Source organism: Rhinopithecus roxellana, chromosome 5 (genome assembly GCF_007565055.1).
Source record: "Rhinopithecus roxellana isolate Shanxi Qingling chromosome 5, ASM756505v1, whole genome shotgun sequence".
In the NCBI taxonomy this organism is placed as follows: Eukaryota; Metazoa; Chordata; class Mammalia; order Primates; family Cercopithecidae; genus Rhinopithecus; species Rhinopithecus roxellana.
In genome coordinates, this window is record NC_044553.1 from 87526917 (window position 1) to 87544735 (window position 17819).

General features: G+C 38.5%; 1 protein-coding gene across 5 annotated transcripts in view; it reads right to left on the minus strand.

Moving 5' to 3' along the window:
• The window catches only part of FUT8 (fucosyltransferase 8), a 357961-nt gene that overhangs the window by 277402 nt on the left and 62740 nt on the right, over positions 1-17819 (minus strand). The gene's annotated exons all lie outside the window — the stretch shown is intronic.

Genomic DNA, 17819 nt, shown 5'->3' on the forward strand with positions numbered 1-17819 from the left:
TCCAGACACAATTCATTACTCCTTTCTGTGTGCTACTACTGAGTTTTACACATACTTCAGCTGTACTTACCACACTAAGCAAAATTGCGTTTCACACAGCTCCAAACATTTCACACATTGACAGACTAACATCCTCACACTAACTTCAGAATACCAAATTCAATCTTTTAGATATCACCTTATTAACAATGATTTTGAGTTACTGCATGAAGCCTTGTCATTTCACAATGCCAGGAAACTGGGAGAAGAGGTATGAAGCAAAATTTCATCTCTACTAAAAAATAAAAATAAAAAATAAATCCTATCTTCCCCGAAAAAATCCACAAAAATGAAGAACGAGTATCAGTTGAGAAATTTTACTACTTTTACAATAAAATGAACTGTGTCTATCAGGTTCACCAAGGTATTAGGAGAAAGATGGTTATTTTTCAATCTTGGCAAATAACTTGAAGACGACAAGAGTAAAAAAGCTACATGCATTTATAAAATCTCTAAGAAATAATAGGCTAGAAGATTAGGTACAACAGAAACTCTTTTTTTAATTTTTTCTTTATTTTTTTTTTTTTTTGGACACAGAGTTTTGCTCTGTTGCCCAGGCTAGAGTGCAGTGGTACAATCTCCGCTCAGTGCAACCTCTGCCTCCCAGGTTCAAGCAATTTGCCCGCCTCAGCCCCTGAGTAGCTGGGATTACAGGCATGAGCCAAGCACACCTGGCCCTTTTTTTTTTTTTTTTTTTTTAAAGTAGAGACAGGGTTTCACCATGTTGGTCAGGCTGGTCTCGAACTCCTGACTTCAAGCTGATCTGCCCGCCTCAGCCTTCCAAAGTGCTGGTATTACAGGCATAAGCCACCCTACCTGGCCTCTTTTTTTAAAAAATATCTTTTTAATTTCAATAGCTTTTGGAGTACAAGTGGTTTTGGGTTACATGGATGAAATGTATAGTGGTGAAGTCTGAGATTTTACTACACCCATCACCAAAGTTGCATACATTGTACCCAATATATCTTTTTTTATCCCTCATCCTCTTCCTAACCTCCCCGAGTCTCAGTCTCCAAAGTCTATTTTACTGTTCTATATGCCTTTGCGTATCCAAGGTTTAGCTCCCACTTTTGAGAACATACAGTATTTGGTTTTACATTCCTGAGTTACTTCACTTAGAATAATGGCCTACAGCTCCATCCAAATTGCTGCAAAAATGTTATTTCGTTCTTTTTTATGGCTGAGTGGTATTACATGGCGTATATATACCTGTATAGAATATAAACTCTTAAAACAATCCTCTAATAGCTTTTACAGATGGGCAAGTAGGGTCAGAATCATCAAATTCAGCATCTCAGTGACACAAGAAGTTTCTAGAAGTCTCTAGTCATACTGATTTTCCACTTAAATTGCTGAACCCAATTCAGTTCTAAACATTAGTTTAGGGAGAAGTCAGAAGAATGCAGAGAAATCTAATAAGTAATCCTGAGAAAGACGCCAAATTAAGCCTACAAACATTAAATTGGTAAGGAAAAGTTCAATTTTTGAGTAAAATATTACAAAAATTAAACATAAGGTATTAAATTATTGGACTACAATTTACACCCTGAGTGTCTAGAATACCAAGTTTGGCACATAAACAGGAGATCATTTTTATCACCTAGTCACAAAACTACAATTTTTGGGAATAAAACTTAGCAATGTAAGTCCAAAAGCATTGTTTTCTAATTATGTAAGTAACAAAAAAATTTATAATCCCATTTTTCAAGATCCAATAAAAATTAGTCCTGTGAAAGAGAACACAAAATGCTCCCCAAATGAAGGCAAGAGATAGAAAAGACACACAAAAAGAGAAACAGAGAGAGACACAGATTTCTGAAAACCCAAAGATAAGGTGCAAACACGGAAAACCTAAACGCACAAAGATATTACAGCAATACGTACAATGAACTATCAGTCTGACCAACCTAACAGTACCTTACTCAACGAGAAATGGGAAACATTTACACTGTTAACTGAAAAAAGGCACGAATTTGAAAAGTAATTATTATTACAACTTTGTAAAAAAAAAAAATTCTGTATGAAAAAGGACTAAAAGGCACATATACCAACATGGTGACCATAGTTACGTTAAGATCATGGGACTCCATGTAATTCTTTTACATTCAATAATAATAAATAAAAGTTATAAATAAGTTGTCTAAATTATCTATAATGTGATATTTTCAATGTAAAGTTTTCTAAAGAAAATAAAATTATAACTTAAATTTATAACAATCTGTCTTTTTCTACTTCAATTTCTACTAAGATATTTGAGCGCTAAATTCATTATATGAACTAAGTTTTTTACCATATCACAAAAAAGTAAGAATTAACATTACCTTATTCTCTGCTCATAAAAACAATTAATGGGAAATCTACTAATTAAGACATTCAATGTAAATGAGTCATCAAATTAATTGGTTCCATAAATCCAAAGTATCGGCATAGGGTTTTAATAACCATCCTCAGCATCATCAGTATACTTATCAGAAGTGCAATTAGTAAAACCTGACATGACCCTACACTCAAAAAGGCTATAAAAATAAAGTATTTTTTTTTACAGTATAAGAGTATAAAAATAAACCTTTGGCCCTCAACATAGAAAACAAAGATTGCTGTTGCCCTCAATCTACACTTAAAAACAGAATAGTAAATAGCCTGAGTCTATGCTATCACTTAGATGATTGTCCCTCCTGTTGAAATTTGATCTCAATGTTGAAGGTGGGACCTAATGGGAGTTGTTGTTGGGGTGGGGGGAGGGGTCAGAACCCTCACGAATAAATTAATGCTCTTCCTCAGGCATGCTTGAGGTCTCACTCTATTTGTTCCTCCAAAAGCTGGTACTTTAAAAGAGTCAGGGTCCCTCCTCCCACCCTTTTCTCCTTTCTCATTATGTGCACAAGCCGGCTCCTCTTAGCCTTCTGCTATCAGCGAAAGTAGCCTAGGACGCCCACTAGAAGCAGATCCCGGTGCCATACTTCTTGTACAGCCTGCAGAACTGTGTGGTAAATCAAACTCTTTATAAATTACCTAGCCTCAGGTATTCCTATACAGCAACACAAAACAAGGCAGTCAACTCATCAACAATACGAATCAGTCCTATGATCAACTTCCCTCTGGAGGAGTTTTTTAATCTTTCTTGCAAATTAGAACACATTATCCCCAAAATGTGCAGACCTGATGTCAGGAAGAAATAAAATTCTTAATGAACAACACTGCCAAATCAGATAAAGGATACTGTAATAAGTCTTTTGACTAATTACAAAAGCATCAAAAATTGTCAAAAAAATAACCTTAAGTATGGTTGTAAAAAGCTTTTAATTCATCACTCCCAACCTCACAACAAGAAAAAAAGCTGAGGGGAAAAAAACTGATAATCAACAACTCTTCTTAGAGCCATCAGAGAATTGAGGTCAGAGGGCAAACTGCTGCTCTAAAACCTGGAGAGACAGGCAGGCAGATACAGAGAATCACAGTGTGCGGGAAGCAGAAGCCCAGGAATACAAGCTCTCAAGTGAAGCCAGAATCAGTAGGAACACTTGAAACAGTAATTGTGGACTAGCTTGAGAGTTAAAAACTGCAAGCAGACCAGTCTCAGAGGGGTCTCCATACTTTCCTGAGTTTCACCTGCAGGAGCCCTACCAGGTTCTCATGGCAAAGATCTGAAAAAATCCCCTCCTGCTGGCAGCAGGGTAAGAAAAACATTTTGAAATATGCCAGGGACTTTGTTTCTATCAAAAGGCATTCCAGTAAAGGAAACTATTTTACCAGAACCTAACCAACTGGGCTTTTAGATTGCCTAACCTACTAGGGTTTTACAGTGCCTAACCAACCTGAGGGAAGGGCAATACCCAACTCTAGCCCCATATATCCTTTGACAGGGAAAAAGAGATAGATACCCAACTCAGGCTCACAGTTGGTAGAGGGCAGAGAGATGAGGGGGAAAGTTCTACAGTCTTGAGATCTAATTACAGGCCCACAGAACTTTCCCCCTTATACCTCTACCCTTACCACCACATCAATACAGCTCTTGTACAACACAGGATTACAACTTAAAAACCTGCAAGCCTCAGACCCCTTTTAAGGATTCTTGACAAAAACCCAAAGACTACAGGGCAGATAAAAGCAAGGACAGTAGAAGAAATTTTAGCCTCTCATAGTGATAGCAGTGGCTTTCTGGTACAGGGAAGGCACAGGGAGAGGCGGACAGACCCCCTCTCTCAACAGCCCGCCGCCCTCAGTGCAGCACAGTCAAGCAGACAGGGGCCCGATGCAGAGCTGAATCTGAGCTTCAGGGGCCTGAGGCGGGAAGTGGGAGCAGTGCCCACTTCAGGGACCGGCCAGTGACACAGCCACTGTGCCCACCCCGCTGAGGGTGCCAGGTTCCTGGGCCTCAGGAGGAGGCTCTGTGCAGGGCTGCCTGGGGCCACATCCCTAGGGTCCACCCCACGTCAGGCAACTGCTGAGCCTGCCACTCCCAACAACCAGGCCAGACAGTGATCTGCTCTGCCTGGGCCGCTCGAGTGCCAGGGCAACTGGGGTAGCTCCCGGTGATGTCAGTCCTGCCCCAGATCCCAGCCCAGGCCCAGCAAGGATCTGGAGCCCCTGTCCCAGGATGAAAGGGGGTGGAGCCAGGGCTGCATGCTCCACAGTGCCAGTGGGAGCCAGAAGCAGGCAGCAGCCCAAGCCACCCACGCCTGGGTGGTAGACCCAGGCCTCCATGTGCTCTTGGGGACTGGAAACAGGCAGGAGCCCTGTCTCCCAACCCCATACAGCTGCAGCTACCCAAGTCAGGGTTGTGGACCCAGGTCTCCGTGTGCTCTTGTGGGCTCGGGAAGGCCCCCCCTTGCCTTCACAGGCTCGGAAATGCCTGTTCCCGCTGCCACTTCCCGTACCGGCTCCAATCTGGCAGGTTCTCAGAGCAGGGTTGGAGCCAAGCCTGGACACCATCACAGCCCAACAGGATATGCGCATGCTCAGACCCTGCCGCCTACACCCCCTCTGGGGAAGCTGAGGTGGAGAGCTGCTCCATGCTGGCAGGCAGGTGCCCCTTGGCACAAGCAGCCTGGGAACCATGGAAGGTGGCAGGAGGCAGACAGGCTCCTGGGTGGAAGGGGGCAGGTCCCCAGTAAGACCCCACCTTCAGGCCAGGCAGGGCCTGAAGGTTGGGGACCGGGCTGCCAGACCCGCAGACTGCAGTGGGGGCTTGTGGTGCCTTTTCCAGCCCACCCATAGCCACCGATGTACCAACTGGCGCACACTTCCTCCCCACTGAGGTCCATAAAAGCCCCGGCATCAGCCAGGGCAGGGGAGAGGACCTCTCCTCTCTGCTGAGAGCTGGGAAATCAATGGGGACCTGCTTGCAGAGAGGAGTCACTCACTCCAGGGCCTTCTCTCTGCTGACAGCTGAACACTGGATGAGAGGACCTGCCTACGGAGAGGGGCTGCCCTCTGCAGCTCTCATCTGAGCTGTTCTAACATTCAGTAAAGCTTCTCTTTGTCTTGCTCACCCTCCACTTGTCTGCATACCTCATTCTTCCTAGACACAGGACAAGAACTCAGGCAAAGGCGCCACTGGCCACAGAGGTTTCTAGCCAGAAAAGCAACACCTTAAAGATCCCGTAACATTTGTCTCTGATACCATAGCCAGAGCAAACACTAAACACAGCTTGACTTCTAAACAGACAAACATAAAACCTCACCCTAAAGGCCTATTTACCTCAGTTCCTTTTACCTGATACATTCTGTCTGGCTATGAAAAAAAATTATGAGGCACCGTAAAGGCAAAAAATACAATCTGAAGAAACAAAGCAAGCCTCGAAAACAGACTCGGATGTGGCAGGAATTTTTACCAGGAATTATCAAATTATCACCAGGAATTTTTTTTTTTTAATATGTTTTGAGACAGGGTCTCACTGTTACCCAGTCTGGAGTACAGTGGTGATCCACAGCTCCCTGTAGCCTTGAACTCCTAGGCACAAGCAATCTTCCTGCCACAGCTTCCCAAGCAGGTAGGACTACAGGTGCATGCCACCATGCCCAGCTAAGTTCTTTTTTCTATGACCGGCCTGGGCAACACTGAAGACCCTGTCTCTATGATTTTTTTTTTTTTTTAATTGCCAGGCATGGTGCAACACACCTGTAGTCCTAGCTACTTGAGAAGCTGAGGAGGGAGAATCACTTGAGCCTAGAAGTTCAAGAATGCAGTGAGTTATGATGATGCCACTACTGCACTCCAGCCAGGGTGACAGAGTGAGATCCTGTGGAAAGAAAGGAAGAGGAAAGAGTAGGAAAAAACAGTGAAGGGAGAAGGTGAGGAAGGGGAGTGTACAAATCAATAACACTGTAACAGGAAAGAATGTCTTTAGTAAGAGACACCAAACCAGGAAGTTCAGAGAATACCAGCAAGATAAATACCAAAATATTTCCACAGACAAATGATAGTGAAGCTGCAGAAAATCAGACAGAGGAAACTAAATGAAATGCAAACTTTAATTTTTTACTTATTAACTTTAAGACCAATAAGGTATCTTGAAAGAAGCAAGAGGTAAAGGAAAAAAACAACACATACACAAAACATCTTATCCACAGAGAAATAAAGGTAAGAATTAGATCAAACTTTCTCTTCAGAAACCATGCAAGCAAAAAGAGTGAAGTGAAATATTTAGCATTTAAAAAAAAAAAAAATCCAACCTTTCAGCGGGAACCACCGTTTTCCAGTAACTCACCAAAACGACAAACACAAAGGGAAAGAGAAGAGACACCCAATATATATTCTCTAGGCCTTTTACTAAACATGGAGTTGTTCCTTTGGCTTACAGTATGCGAATCTGTAAGAAAGGTGATATTGTAGACATTAAGGGAATGCGTACTGTTCAAAAAGGAATGCTCCACAAGTGTTATCCTGGCAAAACTGGAAGAGTCTGTAGTGCTGCCCAGCATGCTGTTGGCATTATAAACAAGTTGTAAACAAACACATTACCCAGCATGCTGTTGGTATTATAAAAAACTTGCAAACAAACAAGGGCAAGATTCTTGCCATGAGAATTAATGTGCATATTGAGCACATTAAGCACTCTAAGAGCCAAGACAGCTTCCTGAAACGCACAAAGGAAAATGATCAGAAAAAGAAAGAAGCCAAAGAGAAAGGTACCTGGGTTCAACTGAAGCACCAGCCTGCTCCATCCAGGGAAGCACACTTTGTGAGAATCAATGGGAAGGAGCCTAAGCTGCTGGAACCTATTCCCCATGAATTCATAGCATAACAGGTGTAAAAAAAAATAAAAGACCTCTGGACTGGCTGGGCACAGTGGCTCACATCTGTAATCCCAGCACTTTGGGAAACCGAGGCGGGCAAACCATGAGGTCAGGAGTTTGAGACCAGCCTGGCCAACACAGTCAAACCCCATCTCTACTAAAAATACAAAAAATTAGCCAAGCGTGGTGGTGGGCGCCTATAATTTCAGCTACTCAAGAGGCTGAGGCAGGAGAATCGCTTCAACCCAAGAAGCAGAGGTTGCAATCAGCCAAGATCACAGCATTGCACTCCAGACCGGGCGACAGTGCAAGACTCTGTCTCAAAAAAAAAAAAGAAATACAAAAAATTAGCCAGGCATAGTGGCGTACACCTGTAGTCCCAGCTACTTAGGAAGCTGAGGCAGGAGAATCACTTGAAACCGGGAGTCGGTGGTTGCAGTGAGCCAAGACAGTGTCACTGCACTCCAGCCTGGGTGACAGAGTGAGACTCCATCTCAAAAAAATAAAATGAAATAATAAAATAAAATAAGAATAAATCTCTGGACTGTTTTAAAAAAACAAAAACAAAAACAAAAAACACCAAACTAGAATTCCTGTAGAATCCCAGCAAAATTATCCTTTGAAAGTGAAGAAGAAGTAAAGACTTTCTCAAATAAAAACTGGGAGAAATGAAACCCAATACACATGACTTGCAAAAAATGTTAACAGAAGTTATTCACAAAGAAGGAAAATTATATAGATCAGAAATATGGATTACAAAAAGAAAGGAAGAGTGCAGAGAAAAAAATAAAGGTAAAATTAAATCTTTTGTTTTTCTGATCCTTAATTCATCTAACAGATAACAACTTGTTCAAAATAATCACAGCAACAATATATTTTGTGACCGTAAATTATAGAAAAGTGAAACAAATAAAAGTAACGTTATAAGGAATGGGAAAAAGGAACTGACACTGTTACAAGGTATTTGCACTACCCATGAAGTGCTATAGTGTTATTTCAAAAGTGAACTTGGATTAGTTTAACTGTGCAATTATTGCAAACTCTGGGGCAACCACTAAAATAATTTCATTTTATTTTATTATTATTTTTTTTTTTTGAGACAGACTTGGGTGCAGTAGCGTGATCTTGGCTCACTGCTACCTCCACCTCCTGGGTTCAAGCAATTCTCCTGCCTCAGCCTCCTGAGTAGCCGGGATTACAGGCGCCCACCACCACACCTGGCTAATTTTGTTATTTTTAGTCGAGACAGGGTTTCACCATGTTGGCCAAGCTACTCTCAAACTCCTGACCTCAGTGATCCACCCACCTTGGCCTCCCCAAAGAGCTAGGATTACAGGCATGAACCACCATGCCCAGCCTAAAAAATAATTTTAAATAAGTATAATATATATTTTAAAACAGGAGACAAAATGGAATTATATAAAATGCCCAATTACAATGAAGAAGGCGAGACAAAGTGAAAGACAAAAAGAGAACAAGGACAATGAGTAGAAAACAGTTATAAATACAGTAGATATTAATCCAACTATATCAATAATTACTTTAAACATCTGTGTTCTAAATACACCAGTTAAGAGACACGTGCTGTCAAGAGTAAATCAAATGACAAGACCCTACTATATGATGTCTACAAAAATACCACTCTAAATACAAAGATGAAGACAGATTAAAAGTAAAGGGATGCAGAAAGATAGGCTACACTAAACCTAATCAAAAGAAACGTGGAATGGCTATATAAATTTCAGAAAGAGCAAGCTTCAGGCCAAGAAAAATTATCAGTGATAGAGAGGCATTACATAACAACAGATGATCAATCTATTGTTATTCACCAAGAAGACATAATTATCTTTATATGTATGTAACTAACAACAGAGTGTCAAAATACATAAGGTATAATAAAAACTGATAGAACTACAAGGAGAAACACATGAATTCAATATTATAGCTGGAGCTTCAGCAACCCTCTATCAGTAATTGACAGAAGCAGAAAATCAGGAAGGTGTAGTAGAACTGATGACACCATCAATCAACTGGATCTAACCAACATTTATAGAACACTTCATCCCGCAACAGCAGTATACACATTCTTCTCAAATCCACAGGGAACATTTCACAAAGACAGACTACAAAATATACCTTAACAAATTTTAAAGAATAGACACCACACAAATAGACACATGACAATGGAATTAAACTACTTAAACAAAAACATAGCTGGAAAATCTCAAAATATTTAGAGATGTTTAAACAGCTCACTTACACCTAACTCATAGGTCAAAAAAATAGTCCTGAGATATTATAAAATATTTTAAACTAAGTGTACATGAAAATAAAACACCAAAATTTATGGCCGGGCACAGTGGCTCATGCATGTAATCCCAGCACTTTGGGAGGCTAAGACAGGAGGATCACTTGAGGCTAGGAGTTCCAGACCAGCCTGGGCAACATAATGAGACCCCATTTCACAAATAAGTAAGTAAGTAAATAAATAAATAAATATGGAATGCAGCAAAGCAGGACGAAGAGATTAATTTTTAGCATTGAATGTATATGTTAAAAAAGAAGAAAGGTAAAATTAATCATCTAAGCTTTTAATATAGGAAACTAGAAAATGAACAAATTAAATTCAAAGGAAGCAGAAGAAAGTAAAAATCAGAGCAAAATGGAAAACAGGGAAACAAAATCAACAAGACTCAAAGCTGGTTCTATGCCCTTAAATTTGATAACTAAGGTGAAATGGACTAATCCCTTAAGACACAATCTACCAAAATTCACACAAGAAGAAACAAATAATCTGAATAAACCTAAATCAATTTATAAAAACTGAATAATTAATAATCTTCCAAAACAGAAAGTAACACACTCAGATAATTCACTCACGAATTCTGTCAACTATTTAAGGAACAAATGATACCAATATTCTACAATCTGTAGAAGCAGAGTGAGCACTTCCTAACTCATTCTCAGAGGCCAACATTACCCTGATAATAAGCCCAGGCAACAGCCTTACAAGAAAGGAAAATTACAGTACAGTATCTTTCATGAACACAGAGGCAAATGTTTTCAAAAAATCTTAGCAAATCACATTATACACCACAACCAAGTAGAGTATATTCCAAGTATACAAGGTAGGTTCAACATCTAAAAATCAATTAATGTAATCCAGGAAACATAAAAAAAAATCTTACAATCAGATCATATCAATAGATGCACTAAAAGTATTTGATAAAATTCTACATCAATTAATAATCACACGTTCTCAGCAAACTAGAAATAGAGGAGGATTTCCTCCACTTGATAAATAAAATTTACAAAAAACTTACAGCAAACACCATACCTAATGGTGAGAAACCAGATGCTTTCCCCCCTAGGATCAGGAACAAAGCAAGGACTTCCCTTCTTACCACTCCTATTCAACATCATATTGGGCATCTTAGTTAATGCAACAAGACAAGAAAAGGACATAAAAGGTACAAAAATTGGGAAGGAAGAAACAAAACTCTCTGTTTGCAGATGACATGATCATCTACGTTAAAAAAAGAAAGAAAAAAAAAAAACTCCCAATGTACTGACCAACAAACTCCTGGAAATAATAAGCAATTATTACAGATTGTAAGATAAAAGCGGGGGATATTTGGGAACTCTCTGTACTTTCTGTTCAATTTCTCTGTAAACCTAAAACTGCCCTAAGAAATAAAATCTATTTTTAAAAAACTCCAATTCATTATAGGTGCTTAAGAAAAAATGTGTTCAACATGATTTTCCTCCTTTGTTTCCTTTTTTCCCCAACAGGGCTGCAGGGGTGGCTGGGGGAGCCAGGGAGAATCTCTTTAATTTCTCAAGCATCTTTGAGTCCAACAAAACACAACATGAAAAGTGAAGACTACACATCATAAAAGCGAATAATTCAAACACATCCATACCATCTTTTTCAATCTTTACCAACTCATAATTCTCTGAAACTACAAAATATTTCTTGTAAGTTGGAGGAACCTTATTTTCTTGGTAATATAAGTATACCAACTCCAAAGCCTAAAATAGGAAGGAAAAGCACAAGGAACAGAGTTTAATCCAAGCTTGGATGATCAGCCACCATGGCCCCAGGAATGAAGAAAAAAAGAAAATCTTCCCAAGAATCATCAAAATAGCCCACACCAAAAGGTCAAGTTACTCTTTCTGAGTAACTCCTTAACATTCTTTTCTTTAACGTTAAGAAAATATATTAGCTAGGCACGGTGGCTCCCAGCACTTTGGGAGACTGAGGTGGGGAAATTGCTTGAGCACAGGAGTTCAAGATCAGCCTGGGCAACATGACAAAACGCCATCTCCACAAAAAATACAAAAAATTAGCCAGGCATGGTGGTGTGTGCATGTGCACCTGCAATCACAGCAACTCAGGAGGCTGAGGTGGGAGAATCACCTGAGCCAAGGAGGTCAAGGCTGCAGTGAGCCTTGACTGCACCAATGCACGCCAACCTGGGCGATGGAGTGAGGTCCCGTCTCAAAAAAATAAATAAAGACAGAAAGATAAAAAATTCTCCTACTCTTTTAATTGACTAGAATATAAATGTGAATAGAAATATGATAGAGGTATATCTTTTTATTCTTGTAGTTATAGTGGCTATTTAATTTCTATATTCTGTCTATTTTAATACATTTTATTTCAGGTATTGCTGGAGTGTTACTGCTAATTCTATATTCTAACGTATCTTCTAAAATTAATTAAATACATTACCATTGTTACAAGATCTAGTGAGAGTCTCTGAATTGCCCAAATATCCACTACAAAAACACTCAGTACAATTTGTGTGTGATGGAAGGGCTACACATACAGGAAGTGGTGAGAGAATCCCATCACCCCCTAGTATATGGTTTTGAATTTCTTCCATATGGAATGAATAAAAATCCCTCTTTTCTCCTACTTCAGTAACTTTTGTCCAGATCTAAAAATACTGGTTCAACCTGTATTTATACTTATCATCAATATCTAGTCATTGTTCATTTGTAACTTCAAAGAACAAGCACATATACGACCACAGGGGGTTTTGGTGGTACCAAAGAATTTTTTAGTGCCCACAATATCTCTATAAAGTAATTATTAAATACTTTCAACATGATTCAAAGAAAGAATTCAAACACCATACTACAGTGACCTATTTAAAACATAAAGAAAACTCAATAGCATATGAATAACTTACACCTAGAATTCTAACACCATGCTCCACCTCACAGTACTATTACCATTCTCTAGTAAGAATTTTTCTAAAATCTCTCAACCACAAGAATGACATGAGAGACAAATGTGGGCAATGAAGGCGGGACCACATTCTCATATTCACTTCAGGAAAGGTTATTTCATTTTGTGAACTCAGCCTGAGAGTGCAGCATTTTTCTAACTTTAAGTGACCTGCAGAATGCTCCTCTTCCAAATATACTATTCCAAGTTGAAAACCAAAATGGTAAGTCAGAGAGATCAGGGCAAACAGCATGTTTACCTAATATCTTCATTAATTAGCTTCACCCAAATAAACAAAACAAATTAATTTATGCATGCTACATTCACAAGTTAGAGTCTATCTGATTAGCACTTAATGCATTTTCTATTCCCTTTTTATTATGTGACTCCAGCAAGACTAATATTAATATGGTATATAGCAGGCACTCAACAATTATAAAACTTTAGAATCTGAGAACTAGATACGTCTTAAAGATCATTTGGTTTACTCTTCTTCTCTTCCTCAGGCCTCAAATTTTATCTGTGAGGAAACTGAAACCAACCCAGTAGTCTCACAGACAATTCTTTTGGCAGAAAAAGTATCAAAGAACTGAAACCAAATCACCCCACCAGATGCCAGACCCCTCATTCACCATTATTGCTTCCTTGCCCCTCCCAAGTTCCTGTTTTCTTACACATTGCCATAATATATTTCTTCCCTGCTATATAAACCTTGGTTTTAGTCAGTCAGGGAGATGAAATTGAGACTGAGCTCCCATTTTCTCAGCTGCTGCACCTAATATAAAGCCTTCTTCCTTGGCAATACTCGTTGTCTCAGTGATTGGCTTTCTATGCAGCAAGCAGCAGGACCTAGACTGAACTCCTGGTGTATCAGTAACAACCTAATAGCTGAAGAAGACAGTAACTTTCTTAAGCTAGTTAATAACAGAGCAGAACTAAGGTACTTTGATGTCCAGACTGATTTTCTTTCTACTATACCATGCGGTTGTCAAGAACTCTGAAGAACCTAAGATTTTACCCTACATGCAAGCTAACATCAGTCTACCATAGTTTCATGGACACTGAGAGCAAACACCATGTACCTACACACAGTTTGGACACTGAAGACTGAAACTACATGTCCCCCATACTGAGTTGAATAACTGTCCTCCTAAAATTTATAACTCCTGGAAATAGGATCTTTGCAGATATAATCAAGTTGGTATAATGTCATTTTGGATTAGGACGGACACTAATACATGACTGGAATTCTTATAAGAAGGAAATTTGAACACAAACACCCACAGAGGGAAGATGTCATGTGAATACTGAGATAGATATTGGAGTTATGCTACCACAAGTCAAGAAACACTAAGGATTTCTGGCATCCACCATAAGCTAAAAGAAGAAGGAAAGGATTCTTACCTAGAGCCTTCAGAGAGAGTGTGGCCCTGCCAACATCTTGATTTCAGACTTCTAACCTCCAAAACTGTGAAAGAATAAATTTCTGTTATATTAAGCCACCCAGTTTACGGTGCTTTGTTATAGCAGCCCTAGAAAACTAATCACTCACACACACAACTTTCTAGGTACATTAACATGACTTTACCAGTCCACTGTCTTAACTAGCATAACTGCTATTCTAGGAGACTCTTGTAGAAATATAATGTGATTGTTCACTACAGACCTTCTGGAAAGACCCATCAACTCTTTGGTAGTTTTCAAAATCTTTATCTTACTGTTTCGACCAAACCTCAACTGTTTTATCATGACACCTACTCAATCCTAATCAAGTCTCATCGCCACCACTGAAAGATCCAACTTAAACCAAACTTATAATTCTCAAATTTTGACCTAAGACACTACCAAAGATCTTTTAAGGTGGTGTTCTCCCTTACCACAATAAGCAATAAACTCAGTTTTGTTTTATCAATAGGTTGTGTTAGTGGTATCTCATAAACTAGCATCAGATAATCCTGGCAGAAGTTATGACACTCCTAGGTCAGAAACAAAGAACAGTTTACTACTCACAACAATAACATAGACATAGTATCATATTTTGTACTGGTTCCTCAAGCTCTAATTCCTAAAGGCCAATGAAAGGAAAACCAAGTGCACATACTGTGGGTTGCACTGCAGGACAAGAAAACCTAAGCTTATGAAACTCCCCAGGAGCTACAAGCAAACATGCCCAACCTTTTCCCCAGAGAGATTATCTTAATTATCCCGGACAGCAAAGAAATGTGCCATCTGTCCTAATGGAAGCACTATTTCTATCTTCCTAGGCTGTTTGCTAAATAGATTTCTTTGAAAAAGATAGCCCCCAACAAAAGCTATCAGTACTCTGCTCAGCAAATGTGCAGAAACAGAAGAGACCCATAAGACTGAAGAGAAATGTCTCTCAATACCTATTTCCTTTGACCTAAAAGACTAAAAAGATTCTTAGAGAATCAAGATGAAATTGGTACAATACAATGAGAAGATGTTTCCAAAGAAAACATATAGACCAAAAAGGTACACTTTCTTCTCTCAAAAATCTGTATAAACTAAAACCACTTCAGCAGAGTCACAATCTTATAACAAGCCTATATATCAAATATCAAAAGTAAATACTTAGATGTTTGGATCCTATTTTCATTTTAAAATGTTCCATTTCTAGAAAAGTATCTCAAACAAGTTTTTATTTTTATTTTATTATTTTTAACTTTAAAATAAAATGCTATTTTTTTTTATTATTTTTTGGCTGTTACTCACAGTGAATCAAGTTTTATCACTAATTTCCAATGCCTGGCAGTGTTCATGAAATAAAAGAGACTAGTAGTTTTAAACTTCACCAATAATACCTGACTTTAATGTGGACCTTAACGTCTTTTTTTTAAAATAAGAAAATAAAGACCCAGAGAGGTAAGATGGTAAGCTTTTACTCATACAGGTATCTGGAGACACTGCAGTATAGGGTTCATTTTACTCATCATTCTGTCTCTCTCTTTATCCTGGGATCACTGTTTAACCCAATGGATGGGATAAAGTTAAATTACTCAATTTAATATTCTTTACAAAAACTCAGTTTTTGTTTATTTCTTTTGCAGTTAATTTTAAGTTAAACGGGCTACTATTTAAACAGTGCAAAATAGGATCTCAATTTTCAAATATTAAAAAAAATATGCTTATATTGAATATATAGCTAGAAAAATCTAAACTTTATTAACAACCTCAAAATATTTTATGTGAATTAAAGCATATTAAATTTAAATTTCAATATGGCTTTTATTTTCATAAATACTTTACATAAATATTGACCTTAGAATTGTGGTTTAAAATCTAAATACCCTAAAATCCTGAAGAAATCATGACTTCTGAGCACAGCATTATCTTTGACTCTGTGTTGGATTTGCCCACTGAATAGATAACTATTCTCTTTCAGAAGTATCTCTAAAATGCTCTGACTCTGCCTAAAATGTTTTGTCTATTTAAGAAATGCTCTCTGACCAGGCACGGTGCCTCACATCTATAATCCTAGCACTTCAGGAGGCTGAGGCGGGCAGACTGCTTGAGCCAAGAAGTTTGAGACCAGCCTAGCCAACATAGCAAAACCCCATCTCTTCTAAAAATACAAAACTTAGCTGGACATAGTGGCGCACATCTGTAATCCCAGCTATTTGGGAGGCTGAGGCATGAGAACTGTTTGAACCCAGGAAGCGGAGGTTGCAGTGAGCAGAAATTGAGCCACTGTACTCCAGCCTGAGTGGCAGAGCGAGATTCTGTCTCAAAAAAAAAAAAAAAAAAAGAAATGAAAGGAAAAAAGTTTTAAAAAAATGTTTTCGGAGAACACAATACGGCAAGCCACTTATCTATAGAGATACTATGAAAGTTACATAATTCATCTAAACATGTTCAGAAACAAGAAAACAGTTTAAAGTTGCAGTAAGTCTTTTAGTGTCCAGGCTTAGAAGCTAGAGTCTAAACCATCCAACATTTTCTCAGTCAGAGCATAATACTTTCTCAACACCTTTTTATTTCTATAACAAATAATGAACTACAGTTTCCTTATAAATATTCAAACAGGGTTTCAAGCTACTTTTTGAGGTCATTAATTTCCCCAAGGCAGAAAGACAGTTTCTATCACTTTCATCCTACATATTCATTCAAGAAAGTTTAAACTGACTTTTGCATGCCCAACCTTTACCCTCTTTAAGTATGTTTTTAATATAGGAGAATTCTAATGTACTTGACTTTTATACATGACTTTTGAAGCTACCTATATGAGGTTTAACGATATTAATCTATCTGTATATTTCTGATCTACCACTATATTCAAGAAGGCTACCTATTATCTCCAAAATCAGTAAACACCACAAGTTTCAATAGATCCCCTTTCTAATAATTTTACATCATTTCTCTTTCTGTACTCAAAATGACCATAAATTGCAAGTTTCTCCCCATAGCCACGATGTTAGTTGTGTTCTCCTTACGTTTTAATAACATTTTTAAAAAGAAATGCAACCACGGCCTAAAAGGCAATAGTTAAATCATTACAGCTCTTTAATATCAGCAACAACAAAAAGTAACTTCTATTAGCAAAAAATATATGGGGTTGGGGGATGAAGAAAAGGTTGATTAATGGGTACAAACATACACTTAGAAGATATAAGACCTGGTGCTCAACAGATCAATAGGGTGATTACAGTTAACCTTAGTTGACTGTACCTTTCAAAATAGCTAGGAAAGAATAATTAAAATGTTCTTAATATGAAGAAAAAATGAATAAGTTAATGGATATTCCAATTACCCGGATTTGATTACATAAAGGTATTAAATGATCACATGTACCCTGAAAATAAATACGTACATCTAATATATATCAATGCAAAAAAAGAATTTTTTTTTAAAGACAGAGTCTCGCTCTGTCACCAGGCTGGAGTGCAATGGCACAATCTCACCTCACCACAACCTCTGCCTCCCGGGTTCAAGCGATTCTCCTGAGTATCTGGGACTACAGATGCGAGTAGCTGGGACTACAGGTATGCACCACCATACCCAACTAATTTTTGTATTTTTAGTAGACACAAGGTTTCACCATGTCGGCCAGGATGGTCTCGATCTCTTGACCTCATGATCTGCCCACCTCAGCCTCCCAAACTGCTGGGATTACAGGTTTGAGCCACCACACCCAGCCAAATTTTTTAAAGAACATAGAATCACATTTTTATTTTTTTAATGTATGACTGCAGCAGTTTTACAATCATCAAAAACTAGAAACAGCCTAAATATCCATAAACAGGTAAATGAATAAACTAATTATGGTATCCATAAAGTGGAACACTAC